General features: G+C 44.6%; 1 long non-coding RNA gene across 1 annotated transcript; it reads right to left on the reverse strand.

Moving 5' to 3' along the window:
• Window positions 1–12684: 12684 nt before the first annotated feature.
• LOC122458552 lies at window positions 12685–22063 on the reverse strand. Its single transcript, XR_006278597.1, has 2 exons — window positions 21929–22063; window positions 12685–13260 (listed from the first exon to the last, which is right to left on the reverse strand). It is a non-coding gene; the product is annotated as an uncharacterized LOC122458552 (long non-coding RNA).
• Window positions 22064–22592: the final 529 nt, after the last annotated feature.

A 22592-nucleotide genomic window follows, 5' to 3' on the forward strand; every position in this document is an offset into this window, starting at 1 on the left:
ACAAATTTATTAGAGCATAAGCTTTCGTGAGCTACAGCTCACTTCATCGGATGCATTTGGTGGAAAAAACAGAGGAGAGATTTATATACACACACACAGAGAACATGAAACAATGGGTTTATCATACACACTGTAAGGAGAGTGATCACTTAAGATAAGCCATCACCAGCAGCAGGGGGTGGAAAGGAGGAAAACCTTCCATGGTGACAAGCAGGTAGGCTAATTCCAGCAGTTAACAAGAATATCAGAGGAACAGTGGGGGGTGGGGTGGGAGGGAGAAATACCATGGGGAAATAGTTTTACTTTGTGTAATGACTCATCCATTCCCAGTCTCTTTAGTTAGTTTACTAAAGAAAACTGTCTTTTGTTGTTGTCTTTGGTGAGATCTGGGGTCTGTGACTGGCCCTTTGGGGCTGGAAGGACCTAGTGTGTGGTGAATATTGGTTTTAATAACCTTTCATCATTAAGTTCAGTTTGTCTGGGTGGTCATTTGGCTGGAGTTCCTAAGAGGACTGCCTGTGGCTCCATGGTGAGACTAATACAATAATCCAGAAGCACACATTTATTACTGGCTTGGTGAAATCTAATTATAGAATATAAAACCAGTTGGGGGGGTCTGCCCTGTTTTCTGACTGCCTGACCTGAGATTGGTCTCTCAGTAGTGAGCCACATACCAGGCAGGGTGACAAGGTTGTGACAAGCCACAATCATCCCAGCTTGACTAATAGCAAATCTAATCTTGGGAGGGGCTGGGTGCCACCTGCAAGGTACTGGGCTCCCAATAGCAATACTCAGCTTTTCTATAGTCACACAATAGCAGTACTAAGCTTTTCTATAGTCACCTACTTAAAAATAAATCCTATTTGTATGATCCTAACACTGCACTTCACCTAGAAAAGAGACAGAGGCAAGAGAGGTGGCCAAACAGACACAAACATCTTCAAAGCTGTTCCTCACACAGAAGTAGCTACTAGATTTTCAGCCAGAAACATGGTGATAGCAGAATTCCTGATCTACTTCAGCTAAATAGATTCTATAATATCTCAATGGAATCCTCACTCCTACTGAAGTACAAAATAATGCAAATTCTCCGCTCTCTTGAGCTATGCAAGCAATTCTATTAGAAGCACATGAAGAGGTGTAACTCAAGAGCATCGGCATTCGGGAAATAATGTACAGTATGCTATATACCATAACTCTACTTTTAAAACCTTCTTAGACATTCCCCATTTGCAACTCTTGCTAATCATCCCATCAAAACCAAACTACTATATTGGTTATTTTATGGCCCTGCAAAAATGTAGCAGCCTTACAAGACCTCTGAGTGGCAGAAAAGCTTCATTGGCCCCATTTTACAGATGAGGAAACTGAGGCATGAAGGGTAGTTTTTCAAAATCTCCTAAGTGACAGAGAAGCCTTAGACCCACTTTAAATAGTGACTTCTGTACTTGGTGGAAGTTAGACACCTAAATACCTTTGAAGATATGGGCCTCAGGTGCCTAATTCACTTAAGCACTTTTGAAAATTTGACTCCAAATGACTTGTCTGAGGTCACACTGAAAGTCTGTGATAGAACCAGGAATAGAACACAGATCTGCACTGAAAATAGAACTGAGTGATTGCAGAGAGACAGTGTGCCAGAGCAGATTGAGAAAAGGCTGCAAAAAATCCAATCCCCTCCTCTCGAAAAATAAATAGTAAAGCATAGATAAAAGAAACAAATACTTTGTCTTTCTCTTCACAGCAGAATTCCAGGGCGATGTATCGTACAATTAGACACAGTAAAGTAGAGCTGGGCAGAGAAAGGTAATTCCATTTCACAGACAATTTCAATATTCTGACATTTGGTTTTGTTCTGATTATGCATAACACCACAAATGAAGCTCCCACTCTGGGGCAGTAACCTGGCAGGCTGCCCAAAAGCTGCAGACTGGAAACCTGGTTTCCCAAGGAGCTTGGCAGGTGATCTGGCAGGAAAACAGGAGCGTTTCCAAGGTTTCCGGCCTGGGTTCCATCAGAACTTTGGCAAAATCAAGCTGTCTCCACAAAACATTTCCATTTTTATGAACTGCCAAATTCCAGCGAAAAAAAGTGTTTTGTTGGAATTTTTCCAACCAGTGCTACAGTAAAGTTAAAAGCATCAGCAACCACTGTCCCATATCTTTCCCTCCTCTAGCCCTGACAGTACCTATCTGGCCCTCATCACCATAGTAGCTGAGCACCTCACGTGGTGCTGTGAGGTAAGGAAGTACTGTTATCCCCATTTTACAGAACTGAGAGACTTGCACAAGGTTGCATAGGAGGCCTGGGCCAGAGCAGGGAGTTGACCCAGATCTCCTGAGTCCCAGGCTAGCATTTAACCAGTGGGCCACCCTTCTGCTCAGTGGAGTAAGCCTCCATTTGGAGAAACCAGGGTCTAATGTACAGGTACCAAAGGGACGTCATACAGCAACCAGCTGGAAATGTTCTCGCTCTTTCTGTGGCATACCTAGTCAAGTAACTGGATCCGGCTGAGGCTAACTCACCCCACTTTACGCTCTCTGTCCATGTGAGCTCAAAAGTGACAAGCACAGAAGGTGGGAGGATGGGTGCACACTACATGGGGATGTCTACAGGGCCCCTGTTTTCATCACCTCTCTGTTCCCTCTTCACTTTTAAAATTACTCCCGCAATCAGCATTCATTTCACAAATTTTGCCTTAGCCTTGTCATTTTACATTTGCCTATTGGTGCGCTGATCAAGCTGCCGTACACTTTGACACACTCCTGTTTAGAGATGTGCTTCACACATGCGCACTCCACAAAGGCCATTTTTAACTTAGTTACAGACCACTTTTCAATCCAACCGCTTTCCTTCCTTTGTTGTTCTCCTGAGTGGTGCTTTTAACAGTCTTCAATTAGAGCCCCTGCGTGGCCCTCTGGAGTCACATCTCTCCCTTGCCAGGAGACACCGTACTACTTTAAGTTGTCCCCTATCACCACTTTGTGTCTAGAGGTCATTTGTGTTCACCTTCTGTTCATTTAACGCACCCATGGCATATTTTCAGAGCTGCGGTTGTTGGCCTCTGATATTGGTTTTGATCTGTGTGCTGCCACTTGGGAATAGAGCTCATCAGCACACTAGGACTTGGCACATGTATGCTGATAGTGTCCTGGTATCCTCTGAAACTGGCTGTTCCTGAGAGAGCCTCAGGGGTGTCTGACCAGCTGTCATATATTCACAGTTGGATGAGCAACAATTTTCCAGAGGTGAACATAGGACATTGAAGCCATTGGGGTTTCAGGCAGGTTTCAGCTACATACATTGACTTTTCAACACTACACTGAATTTTGAAGTAAACTTCTTATTTCCAAAAAATCATCTCATTCCTACTTCCAGACTATTGGGTATTTTTCACATGACTCTGGTCCTGAGGCTCAGCTGGCCAACACCACTGCATTCATAGAATATCAGGGTTGGAAGGGACCTCAGGAGGTCATCTAGTCCAATCCCCTCCTCAAAGCAGGACCAATCCACAATTTTTGCCCTAGATGGCCCCCTCAAGGATTGAACTCACAACCCTGGGTTTAGTAGGCCAATGCTCAAACCACTGAGCTATCCCTCCCCTCAACAAATTCACTGCTAGCAAATGTGGCCACAACTGTACTGATGTGACATTGCAACTAATTTTTTTCGTTTTTGGCTCCACACAGTCACACGTTGTGTTTCCTATAAACCACGCAGCAATGAGAAGAACAGCATTCCAGTGCTGGCAGGCATGCACAGACAGAGCAGAAATGATCCTTGTGTGCAACACTATTAGGCATATTCACATTTGAGTCACCCAACATTTGTCCTCATGTGCATCTGTTTGTCCTCTATTCTTATGGGTTGATAGCAGAGCTGGTTGAATACTAGCTACAATTATTTGTTGAATACTCAGCAAATAATCCATTCTTTGACAAGTTAGCTAATGGATATTATTTCATCAGTGATAGATATGGTCAAATACAGAAATATTTGTCTAATAATTGATTCGACTAACAACAGCATTATCTGTCATATCTGTTATTGACTCTAAGTATTTTTCTTGGGATTCAGGAGAGCATTTCAGTTGTTACCAGCTTTAATCACTATGCCCTCATCTCCCACATTTGTAGTTTATTAAAAATATTTCACCACTAAACTTTGTACTTGGCTTACAGACAATCTGTTATGTTCTGTACCTCCAGAAACAGCAAAGGAAAGTGATTTTGCAACATTTGGGTCATATTGCCTTTGTCTTGTGTATAATATCCACTCAAAAAGGAAGGTTTCAGAGTAGCAGCCGTGTTAGTCTGTATTCGCAAAAAGAAAAGGAGTACTTGTGGCACCTTAGAGACTAACAAATTTATTAGAGCATAAGCTTTCGTGAGCTACAGCTCACTTCATCGGATGCATTTGGTGGAAAAAACAGAGGAGAGATTTATATACACACACAGAGAGAACATGAAACAATGGGTTTATCATACACACTGTAAGGAGAGTGATCACTTAAGATAAGCCATCACCAGCAGCAGGGGGGGGAAAGGAGGAAAACCTTTCATGGTGACAAGCAGGTAGGCTAATTCCAGCAGTTAACAAGAATATCAGAGGAACAGTGGGGGGTGGGGTGGGAGGGAGAAATACCATGGGGAAATAGTTTTACTTTGTGTAATGACAGGTTTCAGAGTAGCAGCCGTGTTAGTCTGTATTCGCAAAAAGAAAAGGAGTACTTGTGGCACCTTAGAGACTAACAAATTTATTAGAGCATAAGCTTTCGTGAGCTACAGCTCACTTCATCGGATGCATTTGGTGGAAAAAACAGAGGAGAGATTTATATACACACACACAGAGAACATGAAACAATGGGTTTATCATACACACTGTAAGGAGAGTGATCACTTAAGATAAGCCATCACCAACAGCAGGGGGGGGGAAGGAGGAAAACCTTTCATGGTGACAAGCAGGTAGGCTAATTCCAGCAGTTAACAAGAATATCAGAGGAACAGTGGGGGGTGGGGTGGGAGGGAGAAATACCATGGGGAAATAAAAAGAAAAGGAGTACTTGTGGCACCTTAGAGACTAACAAATTTATTAGAGCATAAGCTTTCGTGAGCTACAACTCACTTCATCGGATGCATTTTCAGTTTTACTTTGTGTAATGACTCATCCATTCCCAGTCTCTATTCAAGCCTAAGTTAATTGTATCCAGTTTGCAAATTAATTCCAATTCAGCAGTCTCTCGTTGGAGTCTGTTTTTGAAGCTTTTTTGTTGAAGTATAGCCACTCTTAGGTCTGTGATCGAGTGACCAGAGAGATTGAAGTGTTCTCCAACTGGTTTTTGAATGTTATAATTCTTGACGTCTGATTTGTGTCCATTCATTCTTTTACGTAGAGACTGTCCAGTTTGGCCAATGTACATGGCAGAGGGGCATTGCTGGCACATGATGGCATATATCACATTGGTAGATGCACAGGTGAACGAGCCTCTGATAGTGTGGCTGATGTGATTAGGCCCTATGATGGTATCCCCTGAATAGATATGTGGACAGAGTTGGCAACGGGCTTTGTTGCAAGGATAGGTTCCTGGGTTAGTGGTTCTGTTGTGTGGTGTGTGGTTGCTGGTGAGTATTTGCTTCAGATTGGGGGGCTGTCTGTAAGCAAGGACTGGTCTGTCTCCCAAGATCTGAGAGAGCGATGGCTCGTCCTTCAGGATAGGTTGTAGATCCTTGATGATGCGTTGGAGGGGTTTTAGTTGGGGGCTGAAGGTGATGGCTAGTGGCGTTCTGTTGTTTTCTTTGTTGGGCCTGTCCTGTAGTAGGTGACTTCTGGGTACTCTTCTGGCTCTGTCAATCTGTTTCTTCACTTCAGCAGGTGGGTACTGTAGTTGTAGGAATGCATGATAGAGATCTTGTAGGTGTTTGTCTCTGTCTGAGGGGTTGGAGCAAATGCGGTTATATCGTAGCGCTTGGCTGTAGACAATGGATCGAGTGGTATGATCTGGATGAAAGCTAGAGGCATGTAGGTAGGAATAGCGGTCAGTAGGTTTCCGATATAGGGTGGTGTTTATGTGACCATCGCTTATTAGCACCGTAGTGTCCAGGAAGTGGATCTCTTGTGTGGACTGGTCCAGGCTGAGGTTGATGGTGGGATGGAAATTGTTGAAATCATGGTGGAATTCCTCAAGAGCTTCTTTTCCATGGGTCCAGATGATGAAGATGTCATCAATGTAGCGCAAGTAGAGTAGGGGCATTAGGGAACGAGAGCTGAGGAAGCGTTGTTCTAAGTCAGCCATAAAAATGTTGGCATACTGTGGGGCCATGCGGGTACCCATCGCAGTGCCGCTGATTTGAAGGTATACATTGTCACCAAATGTGAAATAGTTATGGGTCAGGACAAAGTCACAAAGTTCTGCCACCAGGTTAGCCGTGACAGTATCGGGGATACTGTTCCTGACGGCTTGTAGTCCATCTTTGTGTGGAATGTTGGTGTAGAGGGCTTCTACATCCATAGTGGCTAGGATGGTGTTTTTAGGAAGATCACCAATGGACTGTAGTTTCCTCAGGAAATCGGTGGTGTCTCGAAGATAGCTGGGAGTGCTGGTAACGAAGGGCCTGAGGAGGGAGTCTACATAGCCAGACAATCCTGCTGTCAGGGTGCCAATGCCTGAGATGATGGGGCGTCCAGGATTTCCAGGTTTATGGATCTTGGGTAGCAGATAGAATACCCCAGGTCCTGGCTCCAGGGTTGTGTCTGTGCGGATTTGTTCTTGTGCTTTTTCAGGGAGTTTCTTGAGCAAATGCTGTAGTTTCTTTTGGTAACTCTCAGTGGGATCAGAGGGTAATGGCTTGTAGAAAGTGGTGTTGGAGAGCTGCCTAGTAGCCTCTTGTTCATACTCTGACCTATTCATGATGACGACAGCACCTCCTTTGTCAGCCTTTTTGATTATGATGTCAGAGTTGTTTCTGAGGCTGTGGATGGCACTGTGTTCTGCATGGCTGAGGTTATGGGGTAAGCGATGCTGCTTTTCCACAATTTCAGCTCGTGCACGTCGGCGGAAGCAGTCTATGTAGAAATCCAGGCTGCTGTTTCGACCTTCAGGAGGAGTCCACCTAGAATCCTTCTTTTTGTAGTGTTGGCAGGAAGGTCTCTGTGGGTTAATATGTTGGTCAGAGGTGTGTTGGAAATATTCCTTGAGTCTGAGACGTCGAAAATAGGATTCTAGGTCACCACAGAACTGTATCATGTTCGTGGGGGTGGAGGGGCAAAAGGAGAGGCCCCGAGATAGGACAGATTCTTCCGCTGGGCTAAGAGTATAGTTGGATAGATTAACAATATTGCTGGGTGGGTTACGGGAACCAGTGATGAGTCATTACACAAAGTAAAACTATTTCCCCATGGTATTTCTCCCTCCCACCCCACCCCCCACTGTTCCTCTGATATTCTTGTTAACTGCTGGAATTAGCCTACCTGCTTGTCACCATGAAAGGTTTTCCTCCTTCCCCCCCCTGCTGTTGGTGATGGCTTATCTTAAGTGATCACTCTCCTTACAGTGTGTATGATAAACCCATTGTTTCATGTTCTCTGTGTGTGTGTATATAAATCTCTCCTCTGTTTTTTCCACCAAATGCATCCGATGAAGTGAGCTGTAGCTCACGAAAGCTTATGCTCTAATAAATTTGTTAGTCTCTAAGGTGCCACAAGTACTCCTTTTCTTTTTGTGTAATGACTCATCCATTCCCAGTCTCTATTCAAGCCTAAGTTAATTGTATCCAGTTTGCAAATTAATTCCAATTCAGCAGTCTCTCGTTGGAGTCTGTTTTTGAAGCTTTTTTGTTGAAGTATAGCCACTCTTAGGTCTGTGATCGAGTGACCAGAGAGATTGAAGTGTTCTCCAACTGGTTTTTGAATGTTATAATTCTTGACGTCTGATTTGTGTCCATTCATTCTTTTACGTAGAGACTGTCCAGTTTGGCCAATGTACATGGCAGAGGGGCATTGCTGGCACATGATGGCATATATCACATTGGTAGATGCGCAGGTGAACGAGCCTCTGATAGTGTGGCTGATGTGATTAGGCCCTGTGATAGTGTCCCCTGAATAGATATGTGGACAGAGTTGGCAACGGGCTTTGTTGCAAGGATAGGTTCCTGGGTTAGTGGTTCTGTTGTGTGGTGTGTGGTTGCTGGTGAGTATTTGCTTCAGACTGGGGGGCTGTCTGTAAGCAAGGACTGGTCTGTCTCCCAAGATCTGAGAGAGCGATGGCTCGTCCTTCAGGATAGGTTGTAGATCCTTGATGATGCGTTGGAGAGGTTTTAGTTGGGGGCTGAAGGTGATGGCTAGTGGCGTTCTGCTGTTTTCTTTGTTGGGCCTGTCCTGTAGTAGGTGACTTCTGGGTACTCTTCTGGCTCTGTCAATCTGTTTCTTCACTTCAGCAGGTGGGTATTGTAGTTGTAGGAATGCATGATAGAGATCTTGTAGGTGTTTGTCTCTGTCTGAGGGGTTGGAGCAAATGCGGTTATATCGTAGCGCTTGGCTGTAGGCAATGGATCGAGTGGTATGATCTAGATAAAAGCTAGAGGCATGTAGGTAGGAATAGCGGTCAATAGGTTTCCGATATAGGGTGGTGTTTATGTGACCATCGCTTATTAGCACCGTAGTGTCCAGGAAGTGGATCTCTTCTGGACTGGTCCAGGCTGAGATTGATGGTGGGATGGAAATTGTAGAAATCATGGTGGAATTCCTCAAGAGCTTCTTTTCCATGGGTCCAGATGATGAAGATGTCATCAATGTAGCGCAAGTAGAGTAGGGGCATTAGGGGACGAGAGCTGAGGAAGCGTTGTTCTAAGTCAGCCATAAAAATGTTGGCATACTGTGGGGCCATGCGGGTACCCATCGCAGTGCCGCTGATTTGAAGGTATACATTGTCACCAAATGTGAAATAGTTATGGGTCAGGACAAAGTCACAAAGTTCTGCCACCAGGTTAGCCGTGACAGTATCGGGGATACTGTTCCTGACGGCTTGTAGTCCATTTTTGTGTGGAATGTTGGTGTAGAGGGCTTCTACATCCATAGTGGCTAGGATGGTGTTTTTAGGAAGATCACCAATGGACTGTAGTTTCCTCAGGAAATCGGTGGTGTCTTGAAGATAGCTGGGAGTGCTGGTTACGAAGGGCCTGAGGAGGGAGTCTACATAGCCAGACAATCCTGCTGTCAGGGTGCCAATGCCTGAGATGATGGGGTGTCCAGGATTTCCAGGTTTATGGATCTTGGGTAGCAGATAGAATACCCCAGGTCAGGGCTCCAGGGGTGTGTCTGTGCGGATTTGTTCTTGTGCTTTTTCAGGGAGTTTCTTGAGCAAATGCTGTAGTTTCTTTTGGTAACTCTCAGTGGGATCAGAGGGTAATGGCTTGTAGAAAGTGGTGTTGGAGAGCTGCCTAGTAGCCTCTTGTTCATACTCGGACCTATTCATGATGACGACAGCACCTCCTTTGTCAGCCTTTTTGATTATGATGTCAGAGTTGTTCCTGAGGCTGTGGATGGCACTGTGTTCTGTATGGCTGAGGTTATGAGGTAAGCGATGCTGCTTTTCCACAATTTCAGCTCGTGCACGTCGGCGGAAGCACTCTATGTAGAAATCCAGGCTGCTGTTTCGACCTTCAGGAGGAGTCCACCCAGAATCCTTCTTTTTGTAGTGTTGGCAGGAAGGTCTCTGTGGGTTAATATGTTGGTCAGAGGTGTGTTGGAAATATTCCTTGAGTCTGAGACGTCGAAAATAGGATTCTAGGTCACCACAGAACTGTATCATGTTCGTGGGGGTGGAGGGGCAAAAGGAGAGGCCCCGAGATAGGACAGATTCTTCCGCTGGGCTAAGAGTATAGTTGGATAGATTAACAATATTGCTGGGTGGGTTACGGGAACCATTGTTGTGGCCCCTTGTGGCATATAGTAGTTTAGATAGCTTAGTGTCCTTTTTCTTTTGTAGAGAATCAAAGTGTGTTTTGTAAATGGCTTGTCTAGTTTTTGTAAAGTCCAGCCACGAGGAAGTTTGTGTGGAATGTTGGTTCTTTATGAGAGTATCCAGTTTTGAGAGCTCATTCTTAATCTTTCCCTGTTTGCTGTAGAGGATGTTGATCAGGTGGTTCCGCAGTTTCCTTGAGAGTGTGTGGCAGAAGCTGTCAGCATAGTCTGTGTGGTATGTAGATTGTAATGGATTTTTTACCTTCAGTCCATCCCACCATCAACCTCAGCCTGGACCAGTCCACACAAGAGATCCACTTCCTGGACACTACGGTGCTAATAAGCGATGGTCACATAAACACCACCCTATATCAGAAACCTACTGACCGCTATTCCTACCTACATGCCTCTAGCTTTCATCCAGATCATACCACTCGATCCATTGTCTACAGCCAAGCGCTACGATATAACCGCATTTGCTCCAACCCCTCAGACAGAGACAAACACCTACAAGATCTCTATCATGCATTCCTACAACTACAATACCCACCTGCTGAAGTGAAGAAACAGATTGACAGAGCCAGAAGAGGACCCAGAAGTCACCTACTACAGGACAGGCCCAACAAAGAAAACAACAGAACGCCACTAGCCATCACCTTCAGCCCCCAACTAAAACCTCTCCAACGCATCATCAAGGATCTACAACCTATCCTGAAGGACGAGCCATCGCTCTCTCAGATCTTGGGAGACAGACCAGTCCTTGCTTACAGACAGCCCCCCAATCTGAAGCAAATACTCACCAGCAACCACACACCACACAACAGAACCACTAACCCAGGAACCTATCCTTGCAACAAAGCCCGTTGCCAACTCTGTCCACATATCTATTCAGGGGATACCATCATAGGGCCTAATCACATCAGCCACACTATCAGAGGCTCGTTCACCTGCGCATCTACCAATGTGATATATGCCATCATGTGCCAGCAATGCCCCTCTGCCATGTACATTGGCCAAACTGGACAGTCTCTACGTAAAAGAATGAATGGACACAAATCAGACGTCAAGAATTATAACATTCAAAAACCAGTTGGAGAACACTTCAATCTCCCTGGTCACTCGATCACAGACCTAAGAGTGGCTATACTTCAACAAAAAAGCTTCAAAAACAGACTCCAACGAGAGACTGCTGAATTGGAATTAATTTGCAAACTGGATACAATTAATTTAGGCTTGAATAGAGACTGGGAATGGATGAGTCATTACACAAAGTAAAACTATTTCCCCATGGTATTTCTCCCTCCCACCCCACCCCCCACTGTTCCTCTGATATTCTTGTTAACTGCTGGAATTAGCCTACCTGCTTGTCACCATGAAAGGTTTTCCTCCTTTCCCCCCCCTGCTGCTGGTGATGGCTTATCTTAAGTGATCACTCTCCTTACAGTGTGTATGATAAACCCATTGTTTCATGTTCTCTCTGTGTGTGTATATAAATCTCTCCTCTGTTTTTTCCACCAAATGCATCCGATGAAGTGAGCTGTAGCTCACGAAAGCTTATGCTCTAATAAATTTGTTAGTCTCTAAGGTGCCACAAGTACTCCTTTTCTTTTTTCAAAAAGGAAGAAAGTGGTTAAGGCACTAGCTTAGGACCTGGAAGAATTGGTTCAGGTCCCTATCTGCCAGACTTCCTGTGTCATCTGAGGCGAGCCATTAGTCTCTCTCTCCCTCAGCATTCCCAAAGGGGATAATAACACTTCCCTATTTCCCAGGGGTGTTGTAAGGATAAATACAGTAAAGGTTGCACAGTGTTCAGATACGATAGAAAAGGGACTATGCAAGTACCTTAGGTAGTCACTCTTGCTGTAACCGTGCCCACTGTTCATTTCAACATGGAATTGATGGGATGAGCATGTGCAGGTTGTGATTCCCATTGTTGGCTCATCTCTTTCCCTTGGACATATTTATAGTCATATTGGGCCCCTGATCCCTAACTAAAGGTAACATGGGCCTCAGACATCACCAAGTGTCAAAGGTGACCTGAAAAGGGGAAAAAGAAAAGGAGTACTTGTGGCACCTTAGAGACTAACAAATTTATTAGAGCATAAGCTTTTGTGAGCTACAGCTCACTTCATCTGTAGCTCACGAAAGCTTATGCTCTAATAAATTTGTTAGTCTCTAAGGTGCCACAAGTACTCCTTTTCTTTTTGCGAATACAGACTAACACGGCTGCTACTCTGAACCCTGAAAAGGGGAAGTAAGTCCTTCTTGTGCCCGTTAGATACATAGAGATGTCCTTTAATCAAAAAGTTTCCTTCCCCATAGAAATATCAGGAATATCAAGTTTTCACTGACTTGGTTTTGCTGGAGGATACTTGGGAGGAGTGGAGACCTAGAGGGACATCACAGTAGGTTGAAACTCTAGTGGCAGATTTCCAAACTCTTAGCTGAAAGAAGAAGGAATATTGAAGCAAACCAGAGTTAAACCTGTGTTCTTGTTATATTGTTTGACTCAACAACAATGAAAATTTTAAACAGAGACTGATTGAATATCCCTTTATTTTGGACAGGGAAAACTGCAACATGCTTTTGTTATTGTTATGGTCATTAGATGGTGCTGTTACCCCTAGACTTACTCATTCTGAGCATTTTCTTAACATGCAAGCAAGTATTTGGTCTTGGAAAAAAATGCTGTCCTTTTGTTGGTTTTCTGATGTAGTATTTTTAAAGGGCTCCGTGCCAAGCAGGAGAGTTTGCTGTCAATTACTGTGGCAGAGTTGCATCCTGGGATCCAGACATTGGTGTTTGGGCTGAGATCCCTTCAAGAAGACCTGTGGGCCATTTGTGGCCACCTCAGTTCCAGGACTTATGTATATACGTGTAAAGAAAACAAACTGTACAGAGTATACCCAGACTCCTTGTCCAGGGTTTTTTCCTCCAACAGAAAGCTGACGACAAAACCTGACATCTGCTACCACGCAGCAGAAGGGCAAATAGTACTATAACAATAGTGCTTAGATGCTCTAACTGAGCTTCAGGCTCTATCGTGCCAGGAGCTGTACAACACAGGGTAAGAGACAGTCTTTGCCCCAAAGAGCTTAGAATCTAAACAGAGGCAGATAAGAGGGAGAACAGAGACACACAGAAATGAAGTGACTTGCACAAGATCATAGCAGTGACCAGAATAGAATGCACATCTCCTGATGCCCATTCCAGTGACCTAGCCACAGAACCAAGCTTTCTGGAGTGCTTCTGTCTATTGTGATGTCTTTGTCCAATTAGTTCTATTATCCTCCAGAGTACCTGCAAGCAAAAAAATGGGAAATCAAGGCTTGATATTTCTGTTAAAAAACAAGCAAAAGGATACACTGAGGCTGTCTTTATGCATCATAGAGAAGCAATAAAGGGCACACTTGGGTTTCTTTTTTCAGCCTTGCAGTTCACCTTTCAAATGGAAAAGCTCCTGGTAGCATTGGTAGCATCTGACATTCATAATACTGAGATCAGCAGTGCAGTGGCAACGTCTCCAAACACTGTGGCTGCTAAAAAGAGGCCTCATAAAATAGAGAGTAATAATCAAATTCTAATGAGGTTACAAGAGGCTGCAAGAAAGATTGCAACCATAACTAGGGTCTCATGCTGCTACACACTTAAAAAGAGTTGCACTGCAGTGGTCTTAATACTCAAGGCTGTGTTCCTAAAAAAAGACCTCAGCAGGTGGGATATGTGCTTTATTGATCTATGACTGATCAAATATTTATCATCTGGCAGCTCAGTGAAATGCACTGGGAATTCTAATGTGTGGTTTATTTATGTTTCACAGATCTCAGAAACACCCCTATGTTCTGTTGACCAGCAGGGACTATGACCTCAGCACTGAGAACCTGTCAGCTGGATAAATTATTAAGAATACACAGGTTGCTAAACAAGCACACACAAATCTGCATTCTGGTGTGTCATCAGACAGCTTCATGGCTTTCCATTCACCTGGTCTCCAGCTAGTATTGTGGCACTGCGCCATCATTCCTACATTGTATCTAAGGACTGGTATGAATACAGCACGCTGGATGGAATATCTATGCTATGACTCCATCTGCCTATCCTGCATCAACCAAGAGTGGAATGAATGGTGTCATTGGATCACTCTCACAGTGTAATACTATCCCAGAGCCAGGGGCTTAATGATATTTGGAGGGGCACCTAAGCAGAAATGTAAGATGGAACCCATCCTCCTGCCAACCTATGCAGTGTCTCTTTCCCAGTATTAGAGTTGGTTAACAGAATGGAGGGAAGACACATTTTCTCTCGCTTTTTTCCATCAGAGAAAAGAAGGCAGGGAAATGGAGTTTGGGAAGAAGAGAAAGTGGTTTTCCCCCCACTGAAATGAATGCAAATGTTCAGTTTGAAAATTATCGAAAAACAAAAAGTTCAACCAAAATTTTTTCTTTTTTATTTCAAAACAAAAAATTTCATTTTAGTCAAAGGAGCATTTTCTGTTAAAAAATGTAATGGAAAGTGTCAACCAGTTCTACGCAAATTATCGCTCCCAGCTCCCTGGCAGCTGCTCCTGTCCTTCCCCTTTCCTCCCAGATGACCATTTTGAGTAACTCCTCTCCTCACTCTCCCTCATCATTCCACCATGCCTGCTTTACTATTCTTCACCCCAACCTGCTGGCCCCAACTTATTGACTTCGCCCCCCTCTTTGGGTGGCACCGCTCTCTCCACCCTTTAAGCAGGGCTGACCAGATACATGAGTGCAACCCTTGCACTCTCCTCACTGTGAGAGCTGCTCTGAGACAGCACCTTGGAGGTACTAATGTCTCCAACAGGGGAAGATACAGAACCATGGTGTCGTGCCCTTCTACCACACTGCACAGAAGATCCAATGGTTGCCAACGGGGGGTTTCCCTCATAATGGTGGCCATGGCACAGTGGCTGCTGTGAAGCACTGTGCTTCATGAGACACTAGGCTTTCTTGAGCACCCCTGGAGCACTGCAGCTCCACCTTGCCCCCTAGTCAGTACTGTGCCTTCATGGCACAATCTGATCATAAATATTCTGGGTTATATCCATCCCTGCTGCAACTCCACCAAAGTCACTGCGTGACTTTGGCCCTCTTTGCCAGACGTGATGCAAATGTGCAATGGAGAGAGCATACAGAGCCTACCCCTCACCCCCGCCCGCCACCCCCCCCATGTCCCTTTACACAGTCACTATAAAGGCCAAAATTCCAATCCCTGTGCCCAGAGTCTCCCTCCGTACTCCTCCCATGTGCAGCTGCAACCCAGGGGGCAGGTGTGGCCATGGCTCCCCACATGCAGCAGCCAGCAGAGCTGACCAGCCACACGGTGAGGAGTAAGCTGCAGCTCACAAAGGGCTGTTGGAGCAGGTGTGCTACCTCTGTGCTGGAGCATCCCTCTTTACTACAAGCTGCACTTTGTGACACAATCACTTCTGGAGTTCTTGATCAGTTATCACCTAGGCTGAGGATTGTCAGCTGTAACCTGATGTAATGTCTGAATAAATATTCCAGAGGTTCAGCAGGCACCAATCTCCATTCACCTCAGCTGCATTTAAAGTCCTTGGCCAGTTTGCTGATAGGAGTTAACTTTAATAGTGAAGGGCAAGAAGCAACAGTGGGGTCACTGCGATGTTTCAGGTTGTGCCCTTATGGATTCATGACCCGCTTGTCTATCAAAACACATGAATCTCACAGCTCAGCCCCATCATACTCCTTTACTGAAGATAAGAGCAAAACACCCAGCACCTTCAGTGTACGCATACAGGATTGGGCCCATAAATCCCCGCTTTTATTCATCCCAGATTGTCAGTCAGATTAAGCGGGTTGGGTTTCTCGCTCTGAAGCATTCCCCTAGCATTACTAACCCTAGATAAGATGAAAAGAAGATGTAGTATTTGGACCATGCTGGATTGCTGGAAGAACTCATACCTAGAGTTGCATGAGAAGCTTGACACATGAAAGACCTGGTGCATTATAAAATCTGATGGCAGTCTGATGCTGCAATAAAACACCCACGGCTGGCCTAAGTTAGCGGACATGGGCTCGCGGGGCTATAAAATGGTGGTGTAGACGCTGGGGCTTGAGCTGGAGCCCAGACTCTGGGACCCAGCTGTGCCGTGACTCTTTTACCGTAGTGTACATGTACCCATGTTGCAAGAGTTCTTACAACTGCTTAACACAAGAGCTTGCACTGCTTCAAGCTTGCCACAAAACCGTCACAGGAAGAGACCAGCAATAGATGTTTCATTCAGCTTTTCTTATAGCGCAACCCCAGACTGTACTTCCCTGAAAAGGTGGAAGTGATACATTTGCTGAGCGCCTCACCGTCTTTCTACAATTGCTGATTTGCCAGTACTGTAAAGCTATTGCTGGAAATGCCAATTTCTGCAGGCTGTAGATCTAGGAGAGGCTAGGCACCAATGGGTTAATTAATAAAGCCACATTATGTGCCACAGGGAGGGTGGGATTTTAGACAGCAATCAGTGTTGGCCTAACTCTGTTCCCATTAGACTCAATGAGAGTTTTATAGTAGCATTTGAGCTTCACTGCATTAGGAGCTCCCAGGAGGCATTTTGGCTAAATCAGCCAGAATGCCTCCTGGGAGCTCTCAGAGTGCACGCAGCAGTGGCAGCTCCACCACTCTTCAAACAGAGGCAGTGTGTATTATCTCAGCAGGGAGAGGTGTTAGCCTGCTTTCCCTGCTTCTTTCTGGGTACTTGGCACCCAAGAGGATGCGAATGGGAACCAGTGCCTGATTCCAGCACAGGGACACCAGGAGGAGTGCTCACAAGGCCAGCCGTATCCAGGCTCTTTGTGGCTATCACACATTAATGGAAATATGCCCATTACTCACCACTCACAGACTTATATCTGTGTAACTTGGAGACAAAAAATGGACTAAATTCCTACCCTGAGTTATGTTTTGATGATTTCAAATCTTTGCTGATCAAGCTCTTCAGAGACATCTGCATGCTAAATGTGAAGCAATGACATAGCATAGTGCTGCCTGAATTTATAGAAGTGGATAAGTAACCTCTCTGCTCTCATCTGCTGTGGTTTTCATGCTTCCTGCCAAAGGGGAACATAGGCAGTTAGACAGTGAGTATTAGCAAGCTGATCATCAGAAACGCAAATCTCTCAGAGCACAAAAATGCCAGTTGATTGCAAGGAAACAAACAGTAGCAGCCATACGTGATAGGGGGCTCAGACATCCGGGTGACTTAGTGATTAGAGCACCCTACATCCAGCCCCCTTTTCTTTCTGTCAGGGTGGTAACAGTATCTGTTCCTGACCCTAAGATGGGGATTTTTGGATTCCCTCCTGCATCTGGGCCTCAGCCCTTAAGTTGGTGTGGTAGGGGAGATCTGGGCCCTCCCTCTCCAACAGATGCCAGCCCAGGACCCTATGTGAAGCAATGCTGGCAAGGTCCTTCCTGAAGTAAGTCCAAGTTTGCCTCCCTGGACTACTGCCTACCAATAGGTCCCTTCAGTTCAGGGCATGGCCCCTCTAGTCAAAACACACAGTCTCACACTCAAGATAGTCCAAAAGAACAGGGCCTTGCGGGACCTGCTGGTTCTCAAAGGGAGTGGTGGTTGGAGAAGGCACAACCTATGGGTCTTACTCACTCTGTGGTCCCTTCTCAAGCACAACTTTCTGTCTGGCTTCCTGGAGAAGGACTCCTTTCTACTGCAGCCTGTCCACCACCCTTGCATGCTTGCCTGGGCAGGGTTACCTGAGCCTAGTATTATCTTTTAACCCCTCCAGGCCCAGTGTGGGGTTTGTATACACTATCACATCATGGAGTAACCAACTGTAGAAGGATCAGCTAACCACTGGTGCATCCTCTTGTGGCTGGGTGTGATGTAGCAGGCTCTCCTTCTCTAGCTTCCCAGTTGATGGTCACTCCAGGCCTATGGTGGTCTGCATCTTCTCACGACAGGGCCCTCCAGCCAGGCCACATTTTAGGCCCACCCCTTCCAAGTTAACATCAAGGCCATTGAACAAAAGTCCAACAAATAATTCTAAGACCTTGGTCTGCTCTCAGGCCCCTAACTCTGGGCCAGTGATCCTTACACCCTTCTCTCAGGGTTTAAAATCATCCTTCTCCTCTGTCCAGGGGCCTTCACACCTCCTTCCTTGTGCCTGGTAGGGGAACCCAGGCCCACACTCTATACTGGATTCTAGTCCAGGGACCGTAGGATGAGCAGCCAAGATCTGCTCCATCAGATATCTTGCCACTGCCTCCCTGGACTCCATCCTACCATTAGCCTTGCTTCAGGATTTTCCCTCAGCCCCTCCCTTAGCTGTTTGTACCAAGCAGCACCTCCCAGGGCTTTTCCCCAGAGGTTCAGTTCCTGTCCTTGTGTCAGGGTCAGACTCAGGAGCTTGGTCCAACCCTGTGTCTTCCATGTATTTTCCCTCCCCCAGCTTCCACCTCACCCTGGAGGAGCCTTTGTGTTCCCCACAGCCTTTCTTTTACTCTCCCTCTTTAGTGCCAAGAGAATGACTGCAGAGTTCTTACCTCTCTTCCTACAGCCCCCTTCTGCTCCAGGCTTCCTCTCTTTGTAACAGTAGACAGCTCCTACCCACCTGGTTTTCATCTTTAATTATCCCTGGCCCTCTCTCCAGGTGACACCAGGTGGATTATTTGGCCTTTCAGACCTACATTAACTCTTTCACCATCTGTGTGGGGGTAGACATCTGGCCACATCAATCAACTGTAATGTTCCCTGCTACTGTATTTGTATACAAAGTCTCACAGGCTATCAAATGTGCTACCTTTGAGAACAGTAAATTCTTGCGGTTCTATTCCTTCCAACCTCACAGAAGCAAACACACCGACATCTGGTAACTCACTACTCAGTACTAGTACTAGTTTTCCAGGTGGCTTGTAATATCCGGGATAAATTTCCACCAACCGAGGGGTGGAGGCGGCCCAGAGGCAGACCCTCTATTACACGGGTTCATCAAGTCTGTTCTGATGTTGGAGTCTCAGGCCATCAAGCCTTTGCGATTGCATAGAAATGGACCAAATGGCGAAAAATTGCTATGGCTGACTGTCTGGCTAAGCGTTGAAGAAGTACTAAAAAGCAGAAATCTCTACAGCCTTTGCCTCTGCAGTATTGCTTATCCTCTTCACGACCATGCTTGTTGCCACTGAGCCACCACTTTCAATATGAAGAACAAGAATATACACCAAAAACATGAAGTTAGGCATCTAAAACCCACCCTTAGGTACCTCAATAAATAGTGCCTAACTCGAGGGGCTCTAGTTTGAAAAATGTATTCATTATAATTTCGACCCTCCCTATACAGTCACAGAAGTATTCAAAGTCTCCACAATGTCCAGACATGTTGTGTTTGTACCGTTCAGATGATGACCATGCACCCTTCGATTAGATTAAGTTTTTCCACCAGAAATAAATATGATTTTCACAACTTCAGCCTCTGATCCCTCTACCCTCCTCCTTCCAAAAATACCCTACCCCATGCAGACCTTTCTGTACCCCAATAATAGAGAAGAGAGACTCTATGAAGTCCATTAGGGGCTTACCTATTGCCAATCTATTTTACATGGAAAGTGCCCAGATACTACAATAGGTGTCAGTACAAAACTCTGAGATAGATAGAGAGCCCATCTTTGAATTCAGCAGAAAGGTGGTAATCACAATAAAGATTATGCATTTGTATTGCAGGATTAAAATATTTTATCCTCTTTTCATGTGTTGCTACTACACAAAACACCAACCTTTCTATTGCCATTGGAATTTTGGGTGCTTCTGGCTGGAGGACAAGCTCTCAGAAGAAGCACTTTCAATGTCATTTTCCAAAGGATGCAGTGTAATCCGGGATGAAAATTACTTCCTCAGTTTTATTATGAAGGAAAAATAGATTTTGTTGACAGGTTTGCAAGCAGAATGGTGTCCTTGATTTTGCTGCCTGCTTAAAGAATTGCTGGTATCTATTTATTAAATCTAGCTTTGCTTGACCTACCTACACCATGGACAGAGATCTAGCAAACCCAAGAATTGAACACAGATCAAAGATAAGCATAAACAGAGCAGTCCTGATCCTAATCTTACCTATGCCTGTGGGTAGGAATAGGACAATGCTGTGTAAATCTGAAACAATTCCACTGTAGTCAGTGGAGTTCCTCTGAATTCACTCTGATGAAACTGAGATCAGCCTCTGGCCCTGTAGCTATCACCTTGGCAGGTAGACAAGGCTAGCATTACAGATGAGTATCTGAGAAGAGCTTTTTCTTCTTGAAATTACTGATCCACCAATCTAGGGCCTGACCCTGCACGACATTTCCTGTCCTTCGTAAACACTGCATTTCTGCACCACAAGTGGAATTTTAAGGCTCCTGGGTGGAGATCCTCTTCTGGTGAAAACTGTTGTAGTTCAACTGACTTCCACAGAACTAGGACAATTGCATCAGGTGAGGAGCTGTCTCCAGGATGATACTGCTGTATAATATCATTAGAGATAATCCAGAGCCTCCAAATTTGGACACACATCTGCATTTTGAACAACCCAAAGTTCACAGATTCTGGGATCTGGATTTCTATTTAACACAATACAAAGAAATGAACATTGTGTGAAATCTGAATTTGGGTTTGGATTTTTGAACACCCCCAAAGTACAGGTGTGTCCTAGGGTAGGGCTTCTGGTCAGAGCCATTTCTACATTGCCAGAGTGACACAGTGTGATCCAGGGGAAAGAAGCACTGATTTGGAGACAGGAGAGCTGGGTGCTATTTGCATCTCTGCCAATGACTTGGGCAAGCCAGTCTCTGGGCTTCAGTTCCCCGCCTTCATAAAGAATGGTGTGATCTGTAGCTGAAAGATGCTATATAAAGTGCTAAGTATTATTATGAAATACTATGTAGTAGTATATGGCAAGTCTTTCTTTTGAACTAACAGCAGTGTATAAACAAATGGACACTAGCACTTCACTAAAACCCTTTCTGACATTTCTCCTCCTCGTGCATGCCAGACCTTTGAATGGCTATTTACTTTGAATCCAGGCTCCCTAACAATTAATCAATATTTAATCTTGTGCCCACACATTTATTCATCTAAGCAGCAACTCCACTTCAGTGTAAATAAAAAGCCCCAGACAACAGTTCAAAACCCTCATAAAGGGTGAAAAAGAAAAAAAGATGGATAATAAAGAAAAGAGCATCTTGTAGAGTAAAAATAAAGGTAATGGAGAAGTGTATATCACATATTTGCAAGGAAAGAGGACTGCAGTTAGTCAACTGTGCAACTCCATTGTCTTCAAATTATGCACTCAGTTACACCTGTTGAAATCCTATAGTCCTCCTGAAGGCGACTGGGATTGCTCAGTTATAGCTGATGGCATAGTTTGACCCGAATTATTACTGGAAATGATGCATGAAAAAAAAACTTTTCAGCTTGACTTTCAGATTTAAGGTTGTTTATAGGGCTCACGTTTTTTACTTGCAAGCCAAACGAAGTTGATAAGAAAGCCTGTGAATATGGAACCAGACACCATTTTGTAGTCACTTTTCAGAGCACAACTACACTTTAAAAAGTCTAGTCCAGGGGTTGGCAACCTGGAGGTCACAACCTCCAGGGGGTTCCAACCAGATTTCATGAGATCTCACCCATCCTCTCTTTCTCTATGGCTAGATGGGAGCAAGGTCTGGAAACATTTTGCTTTCATAACATGGAGTGATGGGATGGGTATTGACTCTTGTAGGATCAGGTTTTGGCCCGTACATGCATGTAATCAAGGGCAGAACTTATCTTTTGGTGGGTTTTTTAAATGGGACATAAACTGAGCCTGTTTTGTGAAGAGAGTTAAATATTTGTCCTTTTACAATCACAGAATTGGTCCAAATAGATCTGGTAGGAAGCTGATCACTTCTAAAGGCCTTGGATCCCAAGAGCAAAAATAATTACATTTTCCAAAATACTTACCATAATTATATTTTGCTCAGAGATTGGTTGAGTTATCCTGGTGGGATCAATTATGATTCATCTTAAAGCCAGAAGCAACTGTTCTTCAGTAAATCCTTTTGGAATGTATATCAGCTGCTCAACACAATAAAGTCGCTTTTTCCCTGTAATGTAATGTGTTATGGAAGTTATTAAAATGTTGCTCTTGGTCATTTTTCAGCATTCTGCATAAATTGTTTCAAGGTCATTATGCCTGAAAAAGAGAGAGCAATCTATGCAGGAACAGCTCGTGAGGTGCTGCTAACCAGGTGCAGAGCATTTTTAATAATATTGTATGGTTTGCCTCAGAGGAATTAACAGTTCTACACTTTTTGATTAAATGGTAGCAAGCGACAGGTTATGTGGTTAGTAGAGAACAGAAGCCACATTCAAAGGGCCAAATTCTAACTGGCTCAGCACCTCCAACTTTCATTAATTTTAGAGGAAACTGCAGGTTCTTACTAAGGTTCCAATCCTGCTCATATCAAAGTCAATGAGGAGTTTGCTATTGACTTCAACATAAACAGGACTAGGGGCCTGATTCTTTATTACTGTGTGTAAACTTGTATATCTGTGCAAAGCAAGTGCAGCATGGGAGTTAAACACTATCAAACTAGAACTGGAGCATTTCATATGCACTAACATT

Source organism: Dermochelys coriacea, chromosome 2, assembly GCF_009764565.3.
Source record: "Dermochelys coriacea isolate rDerCor1 chromosome 2, rDerCor1.pri.v4, whole genome shotgun sequence".
In the NCBI taxonomy this organism is placed as follows: Eukaryota; Metazoa; Chordata; order Testudines; family Dermochelyidae; genus Dermochelys; species Dermochelys coriacea.